Genomic DNA, 18,018 nt, shown 5'->3' on the forward strand with positions numbered 1-18,018 from the left:
ATATACCCTTGTCAAGGGTGACCTTGACCCTTCTGTGCCACAACCCCCTTATTGGTCAAATAAAAGAGTAGCTACCTCGCTGGACTACAAGGATTGAATGTGCATATGCATGTAAAATGCTTAAAACAGTGTGTGGTGTATAAAAAATGCTAGATGGTGACAGTACCTTCCTATTCTTCTAAATGCTAAATACACAGCCAAGGTATTCTGTAGGTAATGCCAAAACCACTGTGTGTTTTGGCACTCCAGTCATCTCACAAATAGCGAGACCACCTTCCTAAAACATCCACAGGCCAACTCCCCTCACCTCCTGTGTACTCGCTACACGAGCAGCAAAGACCTGTCCATCTTCCAGGGTCCTCCCCACTTCCTCTCACACAAACTGCCCTTTCTGGTGGTGGCCTCCTTTCTGCCATGATCAAGCCATGCTCCCCTCAGCCTCAAACCTCTGCTTGACCCCTTCAGGAACACCCTTCACCCTCCCCTCTAAATCCAAATCTCTGAATTACTCTGATACTCAGGTATTTCCTGCTTTTTCATTCTTGCTGTAATGATGGACCTCTGGCTCAATAAACAGAGAATCTCTTTGTATTTCATGTTAATTTATCATCTGAACCTCAGCCAAAGAAAGAGAACATAAAAAGGAACGGGCACTGTGGTGATAGTTACACATATCCCCTCATCAATGATTCAGTCATCCATCCATCTAGCCCCATAATGGTCATAGGCACCCGCCATGTGCTTACATTCGATAAAGGGGTACAGCATTAAAAAACAGTGAGCATCAGCACCACCTGAGGGGCTTGTTAAAATACAGATTCCCAAGTGCAGGGTTGGCCTTGTGAATCTGCATTTCTAACAAGATCCCAGATGATTTGAACAACGCTCGTTTGAGATCACGCTCTGAGTAGTGTTATCAAAGAAGGCAGCCTCCACCCAGTGCCTGATCGACGCTGATTCCTAACTCATGACCACCTCACACACACCCTTCACTTACCTCTGCATGACTGTCTGCCTGTATCAGGGCCTCTGCGCATGCTCTTTCCTCTGTAATATCCTTCGATCCCTCCCTGCAATGCTCCCCCTTCACCCTTCATTACTTAGCCGGCCTATCCTCATCAAAAAGTCTTTCCCACCCCAATACACACACCCAGACACACACACACACACATGATAGTCACTGTTTCTGCTCTCTATTTATCTCTTCTATAAAACTTCCCAAAATATCTCTCCCACTAGACTAGAAGCTTCATGACAGTAGGAACAATGTCTATTTCACTGTTCTATGTACCCCCAGTGCCCAGCACAGAGCCTGAGATACAGTAGATGACACAAAAATATGTTGACCTATTGACTAGTTTCTTCAACAAATACTTTATGAATGTTCACTCTGCGCTGGCACTGTTCTAGATCCCGGGGATACAGCAGGGGTCAAAAATGAAAAACCCTCTATTCTTGAAGCATACATTTTCATGGGGGGACTAACAATAATCCATGACAATAATAAATAACTAAATTGCATAATGTACTATTGGGGCTCCCCAAGTGGCACTAGTGGTAAAGAACCCACCTGCCAATGCAGGAGACATAAGAGATACAGGTTCAATCCCTGAGTCAGAAAGAGCCCCTGGAGGAAGGCATGGCAACCCACTCCAATATTCTTACCTGCAGAATCTTATGGACAGAGGAGCTTGGAGGGCTACAGTCCATGGGCCACCAAGAGTCAGACATAACTGAAGCGACTTAGCACTCACACAGTGTGCTATCAGATGTTAAGTACTACAGAAAAAATAGAGCAGATTGAGAAGAGCAGGAATGATTGATAAGAAACTAGGTTGTGGGGTGAGATCTTTAATTGGATGGTTTCAGAGGGGCATTTAGGAAAGGTGACATTTGAGCAAAGAGTCAGCATTTCAGTGACTCCGCCATGTGGATGCTTTTGGAAAGAGCTTTCCAGCCAGGGTGAAGTCCCAGGACAGCCCTGTCCAGTAGAATTGTCTGTGATGGTGGGAACCCCATCTGCGCACTGTCCACTTACTAGTCACTAGCCACCTGGGCGATTCGGTCCTTCAGTGCAGTCATGCCAGGGATGCTGAGGGCAGGCACAGTGAATGCCTCAGTGATGCTGAGGCAGTGGGGAAAAGCCAGAGTAGAGGAGCTCAGAGAGGTAAGGCAAGTCACGGAGAAGGACCCTGCCAGTCATCACAAGGACTCTGCTCTTATTCTGAGTGAGAAGGGAGCCATCAGAGGGTTCTGAGAAGGACAGTGATATGATTTATGTTTTAAAAGATTCCTCTGGCTGCTGTGTTAAGGATACAGTGACAAGGTGAGAGGCTGATGGGGGTGGGCAGGTCAAAGAGTATAGTAGATCAGAGCAGGATAGTGGCAGTTCTAGGAGGTGCTAAGTGTCAGGTTCTAAATATACTTTGAAGACTAAGCCCAAAGGACTTTCTGACAGATGCTGATTAAAGCATCTATTAAGCTCCCAATATATGCCAGACGCTAGCTATGAACTTTTTCTAAGCCAGATTTGCCCAAGAAATGTCACCCAGCTTTTGACTGGTATGAGCTTTTCCCAAGACAGATTGTACTATGGGACGTTTCTCACTTGCAGTCTCCTACAATTTGGTCTTCAAACATTGCATCTTCAGCTCAGAGCCAATATAGGCTGTTGGCACAGGGAAATTTGTTGTTATTCTTATTCAGCCAGCATCACTCCGTGGTATGCACATTAAGAAAATAGATGACCCAAATCCTGCATAAATCCTTCATTCTCCTGTTTTATTCTCCTGTCCATCACCTCCTCATTCATTCTTGAGATTCAGGTTTTGCATTCAAGGCTAGGTCAGCTCTCTGGAGGACTTACATCTTCCTCCTCTCACATCTGCCCAGTCCTTCTCCCGAGACTCGCACAGACTGAGGATGGGAAATTGAGTCATCCGTCTTCTGTAACCATACGGATAAGATGTAGTCGTTCCTGTTGTCAGCATTGTTGTGCTTGGGAAACTAATTAAAACAATTAGTATTACATACCGAAAACAATTAAGCTAATTGAAATAAAGCGTATGCAGTTTACCCCCTTGCGTAGACGAAAAAATAATAATAATAACATGTGGCTAGAAGTTGGGACTGCTGGCATTCTGGTGCCAAAATAAATCAGGGAATATGGGAGCCGAAGATGGAGGTGTATTAGCACCCAATCAGTTTACCGCGGCAAAGTGTTTCTCAGAACTATTTGGCTGGCTTATGGGAGATTTCTTCTATATTGGAAAAAAAAAGTGTATTTCTGCCCAAATGTTTCTTTCAGGCTATAAACCAGCAGGCTATAAACGTGCTGTTCCCCCTGCCTCTGACTCAACTCTGTCTGCAGCATCCAAAGACACTCAGAGGAGGGAGCAGCCTCCACAGGGCCCTCTGAAGATCTCTGTAAGTTCAACAGATCTTTAGGTGGAAAGGGGATTTGGGGTTGTGGCTGGCAATTTTAGATCACATAGATAAATTCCAAATAGAGGGGAGAAGAATCGGGGGCAGGAAAAGGGAAGACAAGCCAGGGAGACCAGCAGAGAGTCTACAAGGAATGCTGGAATTTGGTGGGTGCATGTGCCAAACAATCTCAACTAGAATTTGCTTCAGCAAAAAGTGAAATTACCTGGGAAGAATGAGCCGCAGGGAACAGAACCTCAGGGGTTCCCAAAGACTAAGCCCAAATAGTACTCCATCTGTCTGTCTGTCCATTTCTCAACTGGCACTAGCTCTGTGCTGGCCACATCCTGGCTGCAGAGAGGCCCTCTCTGTGTGGCAGGGAGCATGGAGGCTGCTGGTGCCAATCTAGCAATCCCAGTGAATGAAGAGAACTCATAACAAATGTCCCTGTATCCCTTGTCCGTGCATGCCCACCCTTTGGACCAGTCAACATGGCCAAATAAGGGATAGAATGGTTGATCAGATCCCTATCCACAGGCCTACTCCCTCCCACTTCCATCCCACCTCCAGCCAAACGGAGAAGCACAGGAAGAAAAAGTTTGCTGGAAGAGCAAAACAAATAACTACATGGGCCCTAGGCTAGGGTGCTAAAGAATCAGAATTTGATGGAGAGAGATTAGAGAGGGTATCACCTAGGGAAACAAAGATATCTGAGCCTTCATACGGGTCCAGTTTTTTGTAGTTCTACCATCTCACCATTTCTTTATTGAACTTTCAAAGAACGAGACCATCAACAGTAACAGTTTCACTCCCCCAGAGCCCACCTCACCTGCAGTCCACAGTTGCCTTGTATAAAATGAGGGTAGCAACGAACTAAAGAGAAAATAGCCTTAAGAAGCCCAGGTTTTTCTCCCTCTCATAACTGACCTGAATCATTATTCATTTTTCTGATAGACATTTGCTACTGGGGAGGATGAGGTGGTCACCCAATATCTAAATCCACTTTGATGTTTGGGAAATGTCTTACCTTATAAGCAGTGGTGTCCTGGTGAAAGTTTAACAACCTGCTGGAAATGGGGGGGAGACCTAACTTGCAGGGTTTGCCAATTTCTGTGGTGTAGATTCTCCTACTATGGCTGATTTCAGGGGAGCAAAGTGATGTCACCAAATGCAGAATTGGAAAGAGAGACGCCATGGCACACCATTCTAGAGTATTTCCACCATCCAGATACAAAAGGCATCAATAACTTCAGAAGCATCGAAAATAATAAAAGTAATAAAATAATTAGGAAGTGACAAATTTTGAGTATTTAATACCTTTGTTTCTAATATAATGTATTCCATTGAGTTTATATAATTTACTTTTTAGCTGTTTTTTATGCTGAGATCAATATCGAAACTAGGATATTGACCTTGACACAGCCAAGATACAGACCGGGATGACCCTTCATGCTGTCCTTTAATAGCCACCCACTTCCTTCCTATCCACGTCCTTTCTTTAACCCTTGCAAGTCACTAACTTGTTCCTTCTTTCTGCAATTTGCTCACCTCAAGACTTTTATATAAATGTCATCCTACAGCATGTAACCCTTGAGGACTGGCTGTTTTCACTCAACATTATGCCCTGGAGATACCCACAGGCTGTATGTGTATCCAGATTTCATTCCTTTTCATCGTTGACTATTAGTCCAGTTTGTTTAACATTTGGCCATTAAAGGATGTATGGGTTGTTCCCAGTTTGGGGTTACTATGAGTAAAACTGCTGTAAACATTTGTGTGCAAGTTTTATATGAACATATGTCTTCATTTCTCTGGGATAAATGCCCAAGAGGGCAATTTCTAAGTCATATGATACTCGGATGTCTAAGTTTTTAAGAAACTGCCAAACTGTTTTTCAGAGTGGCTGCTCCATTTTGCCTTTCCACCAGTAACGTATGACTGACCCAGTTTCTTTGTATCTTCATCAGCTTTTTGTGTTGTCATTATTTTTTTATTTTAGTCATTCTGATAGATGTGCAGTGGTATCTTACAATTTTAATTTGCATTTCCTTAAAAGTCAATAACATGGAACACCTTTGCATGTGCTTATTTGTCATCTGTATATTTAATTCAGCAAAATGTTTCTTTGTGTGTTTTGCCTGTTTTTTCAAATTGGATTGTTTGGGGTTTGCTGTTGAGTTTTGAGAATTCTTTATATATTCTAGATACTACTCCTTTGTCAGATATGTAGTTTATACATATTTTCTTCTACTCTGTAACTTATCTTTTCATCCTCTTGAGGTTTATTAGAGAGAATAATTTTAAAATTTTGATGAAGTCCAATTTATCAATTTTTTTCCCTTATTCCATTGAGGAAATCCCCCTCTATTTTTGAGAGTTTTGATCATGAACAGATATTGAATTTTGCCAAATGATTTTTTCTGTATCAATTGATACAATCATGTGTTAACATAGGAGGTTATGTTGGTTAATTTCTGAATATTGAACCAGCTTTGCATCTCTGGAATAAACTTCAGTTGCTCATAATGTATAAATCCTGTTTTGGTTTTTTTTTTTTTTTTTGACTGTCCTGGGCCTTTGTTGCTGCCGGACTTTTCTCTAGTTGAGGTAAGTGAGGGCTACTCTCTAGGTGCAGTGCAGGCTGCACAGGCTGCACAGGCTTCTAATTGGGGTGGCTTCTCTTGCTGCAGTGCACAGACTCCAGAGTATAGGTTCAATAGTTGTGGTACACGGGCTTAGTTGCTTCATGGCATGTGGGATCCCCCGAGACCAGGGATTAAACCCATGTTGCCTGCATTGGCAAGCAAATTCTTTGCCACTGAACCACCAGAATAATCCTTTAATTCTTTTTTATACTTCTGATTTATATTTGAAAATTCTAAAAAATATTTCTTGCATCATATTCATAAAGGATACTGGTCTTCAGTTTCATTTTATTTTATTTTTGGTCTTGGTATCAAGGTAGTAATTCATAAAATGAATTAGGAAGTGTTCCTTCCTCTTCTACTTTCTGGAAAAGATTATGTCAAATTGATGTTAATTTTTCTTTGACTACTTAGGAGAATTCTCCAGTGAAATGATCTGGGCCTAGAGATTTTTTATTCTGGAGTTGTTAAAGTAAGAATCCAGCTTCCTTCATTATTATAAGACAATTCAAATGATCTCTTTTATCCTGAGTTATGATAGTTCATGTTTTTCAAGAAATGGTACATTTCACCTAACATAACTTTACACCTAACATCAGAATACACATAGATGTCAAGCTTACTGGGCTTCCCTTGTGGCTCAGCTGGTAAAGAATCCACCTGTGATGTGGGAGACCTGGGGTCGATCCCTGTGTTGGGAAGATCCCCTGGAGAAGGGAAAGGCTACCCACTCCTGGATTCTGGCCTGGAGAATTCTATGGACTGTATAGTCTTTGGGAACACAAAGAGTCGGACATGACTGAGCAACTTTCACTCTGGGGCTTCCCTGATAGCTCAGTTGGTAAGGAATCCATCTGCAGTGCAGGAGACCCTGGTTCAATTCCTGGGTCGGAAAAATCCACTGGAGAAGGGATAGGCTACCCCCTCCAGTATTCCTGGCCTTCCCTTGTGGCTCAAATGGTAAAGAATCTACCTGGAATGCGGTATATACAAACTTCTTCATAATGTTCCCTTATTAGTCTTTTAAAGTCTAGAGTGTCAGTAGTGATATCACCTGTCATTCCACATAAGCCATAATTTGTGCCTTCTCTCTCTCTTTTTTTAATCAATCTTGCTAGTGATTCATTTTTTTTCAAAGAACAAGTTATTCCTGTCATTGGTTTTCTCTATTGGTTTTTTGTTTGTTTGTTTTCATTTCTATTGATTTCTGCTCTTCATTATTTCCTTCCTTCCGTTTGCTTTGGGTTTAGTTTGTCCATCTTAATTCTAGATTCTTGAAGTGGGAATTTCGGTTATTGATTTGAGGCTTTCCCTCTTTTCTAATGTATACATTTAGTGCTATAAATTTCTGAGCACTGCTTTAGCTGTGTCCCATGAATTTTGATATGTTATATTTTCATTTCATTCGATTTAGCTTTTTTTTTTTTTACTTCACTGAGAATTTTTTGGTTCATGGATTATTTTAAAGAGTGTTACTTCATTTTTAAGTTTTAATTTTTCCTTTTATTTTCCTGTTGTTCATTTTCTAGTTTAATTCCACTGTGGTCAGAAAATAAATTCTGTGTAATTTTGATTCTATTAAGTGCATTGCAATTTGCTTTATGGCCCAGGATATGGTCTATCTTGGGATAGTCTCCATGATCACTGGAAAAGAATGTATGTTCTGATGTTGTTGGGTTATTGTTCTGTAATGTTCACTTGATCCTACTGGTTCATGGTGTTGCTGAGTTCTTCTACATCCTTGCTGATTTTCTATCCGTTGTTCTATCAGTTGCTGAGAGAAAAGCGTTGAAGTCTCCAACAAGAATTATGGTTTGTCTGTTTCTCCTTTCAGTTCAGTTTTTGCCTCAAATATTCCATTGTTCTGTTGTTTGATGAATACCCATTTGGGGTTGTTAATCTTCTTGGTAGATTGACTCATCATTCTATCATCTTCCTCTCTGTCTCCTACTGATGGGCAACTAGAAAAGTTCTGACTCTCCACTAGGACCCCTCTGAAACCACCCTGATGGGAGGAAAAAAGGGTTTCATTACTGCTATGTGGGGAGGAAATCCAGGCCCCCAACCTGGCCTCTATGACACCACCCCAGCAGGGGTGCTGAAGTGACTTGTTGGCTCCTTCTGGTGGCCATCCCAGGGGCAACCATGGCAACAATACCAGGGAGGGCGTCCATCACCAGGGGCTCAGTCCAGGGCATGCCCAATGGGGACAGCAGCATACTTACCAAACCTTTTCTGTGACGTGTCTTTGTGGTTCTGGTCAATATTGCTTCCGAGCTGCATTCTCCTACTTCCCTGGTGATTCTGTGGGTGGCTTTCCACAGCTCTGTTTCTGCTTAAATTGGCTAAACCTAACTTCCATCGGATGCAAATAAGCGTTCTGACTGATTGCACATTCTACTGGCTCTCAGCTGCAAACCCCTCTGGGAAACAAAAACCTCAGCCTCTACCACAAACATCCTTATTCTTGCTTAGGGGAAATAATTTGGAGAGTAACTTATAGTTAACAAAGCAGTGGAACTTAACCTGGAAGGGGCTGCTGAGAGGGGCAGCTAGGATCTCAAAGATACAACGATGGAACCCACTGTCTTAGCTGCCAAATGCTCCCATGGGTTATTCTGATACCCCACACAGTGAGCCCGGACTTAATCACAGTCTCTCCCTTTGAGATGAGCAAGTGAGCATTGGGTGGAATACACTAACTAGCCTGACCTTGTGAATAAGACAATCCCGGTGATGTTAAAATCGTATGCTCTGTTCACTCCTCCCCCACACACCACTGAAGACTTACTCACTGGTTAGAAGGAAGACTTTTTACATCCTTGAAGATGGCTTTCGTGTATGAAAAAGATCATTCATAGTTTTACTTGGGTCCTGAAAATTAGAATTTGATTTACTAAATATGTAGATTCAGAAATAAATGGTTCTTCCTTAAGCAGCTTTAAAAAAAAATCAGCTTAGGAATCTTATTATCCTATTTATAAGTCTAGCAAATATTAACAATTACTTTGAGAGGGCTTTTGATTAATGTTTAGTCCCATTTATACACTTAGTTAATTAAACCTCTTTAACATTTTAAGCAGCATTTATAAATTTAATATATTCAATTCCTTTTTAAGTACTTCATCTGACAAATCTTCCTGAGTAATAAAGTGACTCATAGATTTAATAAATTAAGCATACAAAAAATGGTCAGGTTTAAATTCTCTTAAATTTCCAATCTATATGTAAACTTAGAAAGATTTCATCTTAATATCACAAAGCTCAATCAATCATCCCAGTGAAATACAAAAGAGGAACCAAAATCTCTTTAAAACTGCATGAATATAAAGTATGATTAAGTATCATTGCTATAGACTCAATGTCTGTGCCCCCTTCAAATTCACAGGTTGGAGCTCTAGTGCCCAAAGTGATGATATTAATAGGGGCCTTTGGGAGATGATTAGGTCATGAGGGTGGAGCCCCCATGAATGAAGTTAGTTCCCTTATGAAAGAGACCTCAAAGATCTTCCTTGTCCCTTCTGCCATATGGGAACACAACAAGGAGATGACCAATTTGCAATAACATGGGTGGACCTGGAGGGCATTAAGCTTAGTGAAATAGATCAGACAGAGAAAGACAAATATTGCATGCTCTCACTGGTAAGTGGAATCTAAAAAATAAAACAAATGAATGACCGTAACAAAACAGAAACAGACAAACAGATGCAGAGGGCAAACTAGTGATTACCAGGGGGAGATGGGTAGGGGAGAGACAAGATGTGGGAAGGAGATTAAGAGGTACAAACTACTAGATATAAAATAAATATGATACAAGTATATAATATGCAGCACAAGGAATACAGCCACGTTTATAATAATTTTAAGTGGGGTATAATCTATAAAACTTACTGAATCATTATGTTGAATACCTGAAACTAATATAATATTGTAAATCAACTACAAATCAATTTTTAAAAAAAGACAACTACTGTCTATGAACCAGGAAGTGGGCCCTCACCAGACACCAAATCTGTAGCACCTTGATCAGGGACTTCCCAGCCTCCAGAAGGGTGAAAAGTAACTTTCTGTTGTTTATGAGCTATGTAGTCTGTAATATTTTATTATAGCACCCTGAATGGGCTAAGATAATAATATATGAACAAATTCTTTGAACTTGAAAATATTAACACTACTAGTTTTGATTCCCTTAAACAATTGTGTGCTGAATTTTTAATTTTCCCTGGGCTACTAAAATGTCTATGCCTAAGGGAGGTAATTTCCTTTCTTCTGAGGTTGTTTGTTGATGAGACTGCATCTTCACTAGACAGGTGACTCTATCTGTCAAGCCCTATATGTAGACTCTAATTTTCTGATTTAAAGATGGAGGTAGCCAGGACTTCCCTGGTGATCCAGTGGTTAAGAATTTGCCTGCCAACACAGGGGACGCAGGTTCCATCCCTGGTCCAGGAAGATTCCACGTGCCCAGGGACAACTAAAGCCTGTGCACCGTAACTACTGAAGCCTGTGTGCCCTAGAGCCTGTGCTCCGCAGAACAGAAACCACCACGATGAGATGCCTGCGCACCACAGCTACAGAGTCGCCCCACTCACCATAGCTCGGGAAGACCAGCGCACGGTCACACAGACCCAGTGCAGCCAAAATGACTGAATAAAGAAACATTTTTTTTAAATAAAACATTTTTGCAACCCCGTGGACTGTAGCCTATCAGGCTCCTCCGTCCATGGGATTTTCCACTCAAGGGTACTAGAGTGGGTTGCCATTTCCTTCTCCCGGGCATCTTGTGCCAACCCAGGGATTGAACCCAGGTCTCCCACATTGCAGGCTGATCCTTTACCATCTGAGCCACCAGGGAAGCCTTTTTTTAAAAGATAGAGGTAGCCAAAGAGATCACCCCATCAGATACAAGTGATTGATCACTGGTTTTCAAACCAGAATCCAATACATAACCCCCATCCAAGATCCACATCTGATTTTATATTTGTTTGTTTGTTTGTTAGATTTTAAAGTCTCTATTGAATTTGTTACAATATGGTTTTGGTTTTCTGGTGGCCAGGCATGTGGGATCTTAGCTCCCCAACCAGGGATCGAACCTGTATATCCTGCACTGGAAGGTGAAGTCTTACCACTGGACTACTACGGAAGTCCTCTGATTCTGTATCTGCTTAACTCAAAGGGCTTCCCTGGTGGCTCAGCTGGTAAAGCATCCACCTGCAATGCAAGAGACCTGGGTTGAGAAGATCCCCTGGAAAAGGGAATGGCTACCCACTCCAATATTCTGGCCTGGAGAATTCCAGGGACTGTATAGTCCATGGGGTCACAAAGAGTCAGACAGGACTGAGCTACTTTCACTTTCACTTTCATTATGTGTGACTGTGTATTTTTTCATATAACTCTGAAGAACCCTACATTCTTCCCATATGCTTCTTATCCTCTAGGACTGCATAATTCTTATGGATATTAAACTTTTATGTAATTTAATTCTGGTTATCTCTCAGAGCTTTGTCTGATTATTGTTATAACTCGAAAGGTCATTCTCCAAGGTCATCGCTCAGCCCCATCCTCTCACCCTACCTTACCCACTTCAGTCCCTGAGTTCCTAATTCTCCAGGGAGTGGAAAAGCAGGCTCCTCTCAAGATCTATGCTCCTTTCTACCTGGAAAGGCAAAGGCAAACATTCTTAAGCCTAGTACCTTCTCTCAGAGATTGCCTGGAGTTACAATGGCACTACAGCCTCCTGCTTCCCACCTCCTTGGAACAGGCACTGCAATGGCCAAGGTCTCCTGGAAGAACAAGGTCCACATCCAGAGACGCTGGAGCAAACGCCTAACCTCCCAGAAAGGTGAGGGAACATTACCAAGTCACCAACCAGTGCCTGAACTAAGGCTACAACCCAGGACTCCCAACTCCCAGCTCTGTGCTCTGACCACTCAGCCACAATGCCCTCAAGAAAAGCAAAGTCAGCCAAGACAGGAAGGAGCTCAGAGATCAGAGCCCCAACCAGCCCAAACATTAGAGCGTGCTGGGTACAGCCCTTACAGTTGCTTGATAAACAGCATCAAAATAGGCATGGTTCCTGCCGTTTCTAAAATAAAAAAGTCACTTGGTGACTGAAAATAAATGTACCTACCAGGTATTTGCATTTTCATACTAGGGAAAAGCAATAATAAGAAATGATTGTCAGCTATGGTGAGAATAGGGGGGCAGGGCTGGGCCCCAAGGAGCAGGGGCTGAAGGAAAGAAAACAGGGCACGAGGGTGGCCTCCAGGAGTCCCAGCCTTGGGGAAAGCAAGCCCTTACAAAAGAGCCTTGTACAAAAGCCAGAGTTTCTTTCTTGGCTGCACTGGGTCTTCATTGTGGTACGTGGGCTTTCTCTAGTTGTGACAAGCGTGGGCTTCTTTGCACTTCTGTAGTTGTGGCACGAGGGCTTAGCTGTAGCATGTGGGATCTTGGTTCCCAAATCAGAGACTGAACCCACATCGCCACACTGGAAGGTGGATTCTTTACCACTGGAGCACCAGAGACGTCCCCTCCAAAAGCCAGAGTGAAGATGCTCTGGTCCCTCCATTATTAGCATTTTGAAGAACCACTGGTGGAGCAGGAACAGGACAGCTCAGATGGAACTTGAACCTTCCTGCTAGTTCAAACCCCAGCTTGTCTCCTACGACTCCTGGGGTTTCTGGTAGCACTTTCCCTTTCCCATCAGCCTGGTATGCAGACTCACCAACATCTCCCCCACCAGCTGGCTAGGACAGAAAACCTCGATGCCTCTTTGGGTTTGGAGGGTATTATTACCAACAGACACAGAGAAAGTGATGCTGTAATTGAAACTAACAAACATAAAAAAAACAAAGCATTCTCAGAATTCTTTAAAAGTTCTACTGCTGTCACCCTTGGCTATTCCTGGATCCTCGGTGGGGCGGTGTCCTTGACCTCTTGGCCCTTCCTTCTTCGCCACCTGCTCAGTCATATGCCCTGAGCACCCTGTGACCAGGCATTGTTTTGTTGTTAAGGGTACAAAAAAAGCTAAGGATGGGTCTCTGCCCATCTTATGGCGGAAAAGGGAGACAGACAAGTACAAGTCATGGGGCTAGGGCGGGAGAGGTGCCACAGTAGGCATGGCAAAGAAAGAAAGTGAAAGCGTGACTCTTTGTGTCTGACTCTTTGTGACGCCATGGACTGTAGCCCACCGGGTTCCTCTGTCCATGGAATTCTGCAGGCAAGAATACTGGAGTGGGTTGCCATTTTCTTCTCCAGGGGCTCTTCCCAGCCCAGGGATTGAACTCGGGTCTCCCACATTGCAGGCAGACTCTTTACTGACTGAACCACCAGAGAAGACCGAGGCATTTCAAGAGAGTCTCTAAAGAAAGTCTTGTCAAATACCATGTGATACCGCTTATATGTGGAATCTAAGAAAAGGCTACACATGAACTTATTTACAAAACAGAAATAGAGTTATAGATATATATATAGAAAACAAACTTGTTACTGGGAGGTAGGGGGAGAGGAGGCGTAAATTGAAAGATTGGGATTGACACATATGAAATAGATAACTAATAAGGACCTAGTATATAGCACAGGGAACTTTGCTTAATACTGTGCAATGACTTCCAGGGGAAAAGACTACACTTCAAAACATTTTTTTTAAAAAGTCATTTCACCAACTTATGGTTGCCCAGTGCAGGGGCGGGGAAGAGACAGTTAGGGACTTTGGGAAGGCCATGTACACACTGTTATATTTTAAATGGATAACCAACAAGGTCCTACTGTGCGGTACATGGAACTCTGCTCAGGGTTACATGGCAACCTGGATGGGAGGGGAGTTTGGGGGAGAAAGGATACATGTATATGTATGGCTCAGTCCCTTAGCTGTTCACCTGAAACTTTCACAACATTGTTTGTTAATCAGCTATACCCCAATACAAAATTAGAAGTTTAAAAACAAAAGTCATTTCGAATGCTCCTCAATGCTCCCCTCCCTCTGTCATTCCAGAAGCATCCAGCACCCCCACTCCATCTCCAGCTGTGTCCCACCTCCTCTCTGTCCCTCCCCTTCCATGATCCAGGCAACTTCCTCCCTGGAGCTCCCTGCTCCTTCTCCCAGCCCCACAGATCCAAGTGGTATTCACCCACCACCCACCGAACATCCCAACGGCTGTCTGCTTAGTCAGCACCTGATAAAATTTGTTCAATAAAAAGAAACATTTCCAACCAAATTAAAAATAATCCCAGCAGAGGTTTTGAATATTAAACCTTCCTTATAGAACATAAACCCTACAAATATTGGAGTTTGTTCTTGGCACAAGTGGTGAGTCACACAACCGATCAAGTTCTCTCTCAGGTAATTATAACATTTATTTATCTAGAACCCAGACTCCTCACTCTGAGTTTCCTATTTGCCAGATAGGATTCAATCCCCCGTTCGATGCTTGCCCAGAAGCTGTCTGATTGTTATTTTCAGCAACGGGCTTAAGTGCCAGCTGTTCAGGCAGTGTTTGGTGCAAGCACCCTTGGGTTCGTTTCATCTTTCCACTGCTGCTCAGAATTCCCTTTGAGAACTCTAAGTGTCAACAGGCACGATCATTATCTGAGTCACCTGATACGATACAAGAAGAGATGTCACACGAGCTGCCAAACAGGACACTTTATTGCCAGGCTGTGTGCCCTGAGGGAGGCGACCAGGGCAATCCAAGCAGATGGTCTATGAGCTCTGACAGCCAAAAGCTTTCACAGGGGCATCAAAGTCACGAGTGAGCTGAATCTTCAGCACCGATCAAGGAAACACCAGCCGCCCTCTTTGCTGAGAGGAGAAGAATGAATTAGCCCTTCTCTGGGCCTGAAGTGGACTTGAACTTGTCCAAGGATACTGAAAGCTTGGGGCAGCTGCCCAGAATGCGGCCATATCCCTGCTCAGAGAGCTGCAAGGGGAAGGGCTAAGATGGCAATGAGCCCACTCTCCTCCTTATTGGAAGGGTCCTGGGCCATCCCAGATGTGCCCACTTGCCAAGCTGTTTCCATTGTAAAGCAGGAGGTGGTGGAGCCCGTCACTCAGAAGTATGGCCTCTACCTGCCCTTATCCCAAAGAGCTGCACCACCAGGACCTCATGGGCTCCTCTCCCTTGGCTCCCCTCCACCCTTGGAAGAAGGCAGCCTCAGTCAAGCTGCAGACCTCAGGGGGATAAAGTTGAAGGGTCAGTAAAGAGAAAGTCAGAGAAAACACAGATGCCGCCAAGGCCTCAGGACACACTCCAAATGTCTCCAAACGCAAAGATCTCTGAATGATCTCTGAAAGGCCAGGCCACGAGTCTTTCTGTGTGTTTGTCACTGTCCCATCCCCCTTGTCTTACCCTGGCACCCACTCTCCCTCTGTCCTCGGCCGTCCCTCAAGGGACCCATCCCTGGCAAACCTGTGAGCTGCTCAGCCCCCTAAGTGGTCTCAGCACCTCCAAAGACCCCCATCCTGGGTGAGAAAGAATTCCCCCCAACGCAGGCCCAGTTCAGCGCTTATGTTGGCCAATTCTGGCCTTGCACTTCCTTCCCTACAGTCGTCTTCCCTCTGGGGTAGGGGTAGGGGAAGGGGAGGGTAAAGGTGATGATCTCTAAGGCTCCAAGCTCTTAGGCATTATTCGTGTCCTTTCCCATGGAGGGGATTGGGAAGGGATGTCCATATTCAGAGGTTATAATTCGCTCAATCTTTCACTGAAATTTGTTCACCTAATTTCCTTGGTGGCTCAGTTGGTAAAGATTCAGCCTAGGATTCAGGAGACACCGGGTTTGATCCCTGGGTTGGGAAGATCCCCTGGAAAAAGAAATGGTAACCCATGCCCGCGTTCTTGCCTGGGAAATCTCATGGACAGAGGACCCTAGCGAGCTACAGACCGTGGAGTCGCAAGAGGCGGACACGAATTAGCAGCTAAATCATCATCCACATTGTTCTGACTGAGGCCTCGAGGGCCTAGTTATACTGGAGGCCACCTGACCCTTGGTGATGGACAGGGAGGCCTGGCATGCTGCGATTCATGGGGTCGCAAAGAGTCGGACACGACTGAGCAACTGAACTGAACTGAAGACTCATTCAGTTTCCAAAGGCCCCGCCCCCTAGTTTCTCAGTTTTCCAGTTGAGCAACGCCCACAGTTCTCAGTTACTCGCCAGGCAGAGATGACTGACACAAACTCTGTCCAATGAAGAGCCGAGATTTCAGGTCCCAGGTCACTACTTCCTCTCAGGTGTTCTGATAGAAGTAGGTTCCTTCCCGTGGGCGTCTTAGCATCCCCAAGACCCAACAGGGAAGCTGCCCCAAGGCCCAGAAGATGGGACCAGGCGACCTGATTTAGAGCTCAGGAAAGGAACAGGGTCCTGCGTGCAAAGCATCTCTGCCAAGGCTATCTCTACGTGTGGCCTCTGCCATCTCCGCATTTTGTATCGGCTTTGCATGCCTCTGTCCCAGTTTATATTTGACCTTCACTTTGCTCCTTGGCGAAGTTCCTCAGCAATTCCACCTGCCCTTGGCCCATCTAAGGGAAAAGGAATTTTCTCTTCACGGAGGGCAGATGCAATTGGAGGCCTTCATGGCGCCAGAGACTCAAGCAGCCGACTGGACTGAAACATTAATACTTAAGTCTGAATGACAACCGAGGACAGCTGGAGGGACACCTGGCGTCTCTCTTCCTTATGAACAGAACAGTCTCACAGCTCTCTATGCCCTCTCCAAATTTCAGGGCTCTAAGCTGTCGGCCTGAACATCTGGGAGGAAAATGGGGAAAGAAGAAGGAAGAAGTTGGGCCAGCCCCAGAGGAAGTCGTTAACGTAGGGTCGAGGCATCCCAGTTCGGGTGTTCACGGGAGTCCATGACACCTCTTTGCCCCACCCTCTTGTCTCCCTATGTTATGCTTAGTTGCTTAGTCGTGTCCAACTCTGCGACCCCATGGACAACAGCTCGCCAGGCTCCTCTGTCCATGGGGATTCTCCAAGCAAGAATACTGGAGTGGGTTGCTCTGCCCTCCTCCATGGGATGTTCCCCACCCAGGAATCAAAGCCAGGTCTCCTGCATTGCAATTGGGTTCTTTACCAACTGAGCCACCAGGGAAGGCCTAGGAGTTGCTTCCCTGCTGCTGCTGCTGCTGCTAAGTTGCTTCACTCGTGTCCGACTCTGTGCGACCCCATAGATGGCAGCCCACCGGCTCCCCCGTCCCTGGGATTCTGCAGACAAGAACACTGGAGTGGGTTGCCATTTCCTTCTCCAGTGCATGAAAGTGAAAAGTGAAAGTGAAGTCGCTCAGTCGTGTCTGACTCCTAGCGACCCCATGGACTGCAGCGCACCAGGCTCCTCCGTCCATGGGATTTTCCAGGCAAGAGTACTGGAGTGGGGTGCCATTGCCTTCTCCGGTTGTTTCCCTAGGAGGAACTAAATGTACTTGAATGGGATCTTTGACCAAAGCGGGTCCACCAGGTGGCAGTGCTTCCCGGGCGCAGACCGGACAGGGCCTGCAGTGTAAGAGAGCGGCCACCAGAGAGCAACACAGGGACTAACGGCTGCTGGTTGCCTAGTAACTGTGACGCAACGGGCTCCCAGTTTGCACCCTCCTCAAGGCCTCCCAGGTTATTTCTAGCCTAACAAAGACTGTTGCACAAGGAGTGGCCTCAGGAGTCCCAGAATTGCCTCTCCTTTAAGCCTGGAGAATCTAAAATGGTCCAGGGACCCCAAATCCAGCTCCACCCTGGCGTCTAGGGGACTGGGCAGCTACTGTCCCTGCTCTTCGGAATGTCAAGGATGACGAAAAGAAAAACATTTTCCATTCCCCTCAGTAGCTCCACAGTCATTGGGACGCTCTGGTTTCCCTAGAGGCTAAAGCAGAGCAACCTGCTCTCTCTCCCCTCTCCCTCCCTCCCCTTCTAAACTGGGGCTGCATTAATGGCAAATGACCTTAAGCCAGACCTTGAGCCTCCAGC

The sequence above is a fragment of the Bos grunniens genome, chromosome 2 (assembly GCF_055505025.1).
Source record: "Bos grunniens cultivar Pamir isolate PY7600 chromosome 2, Bosgru_T2T1.0, whole genome shotgun sequence".
Lineage (NCBI taxonomy): Eukaryota > Metazoa > Chordata > Mammalia > Artiodactyla > Bovidae > Bos > Bos grunniens.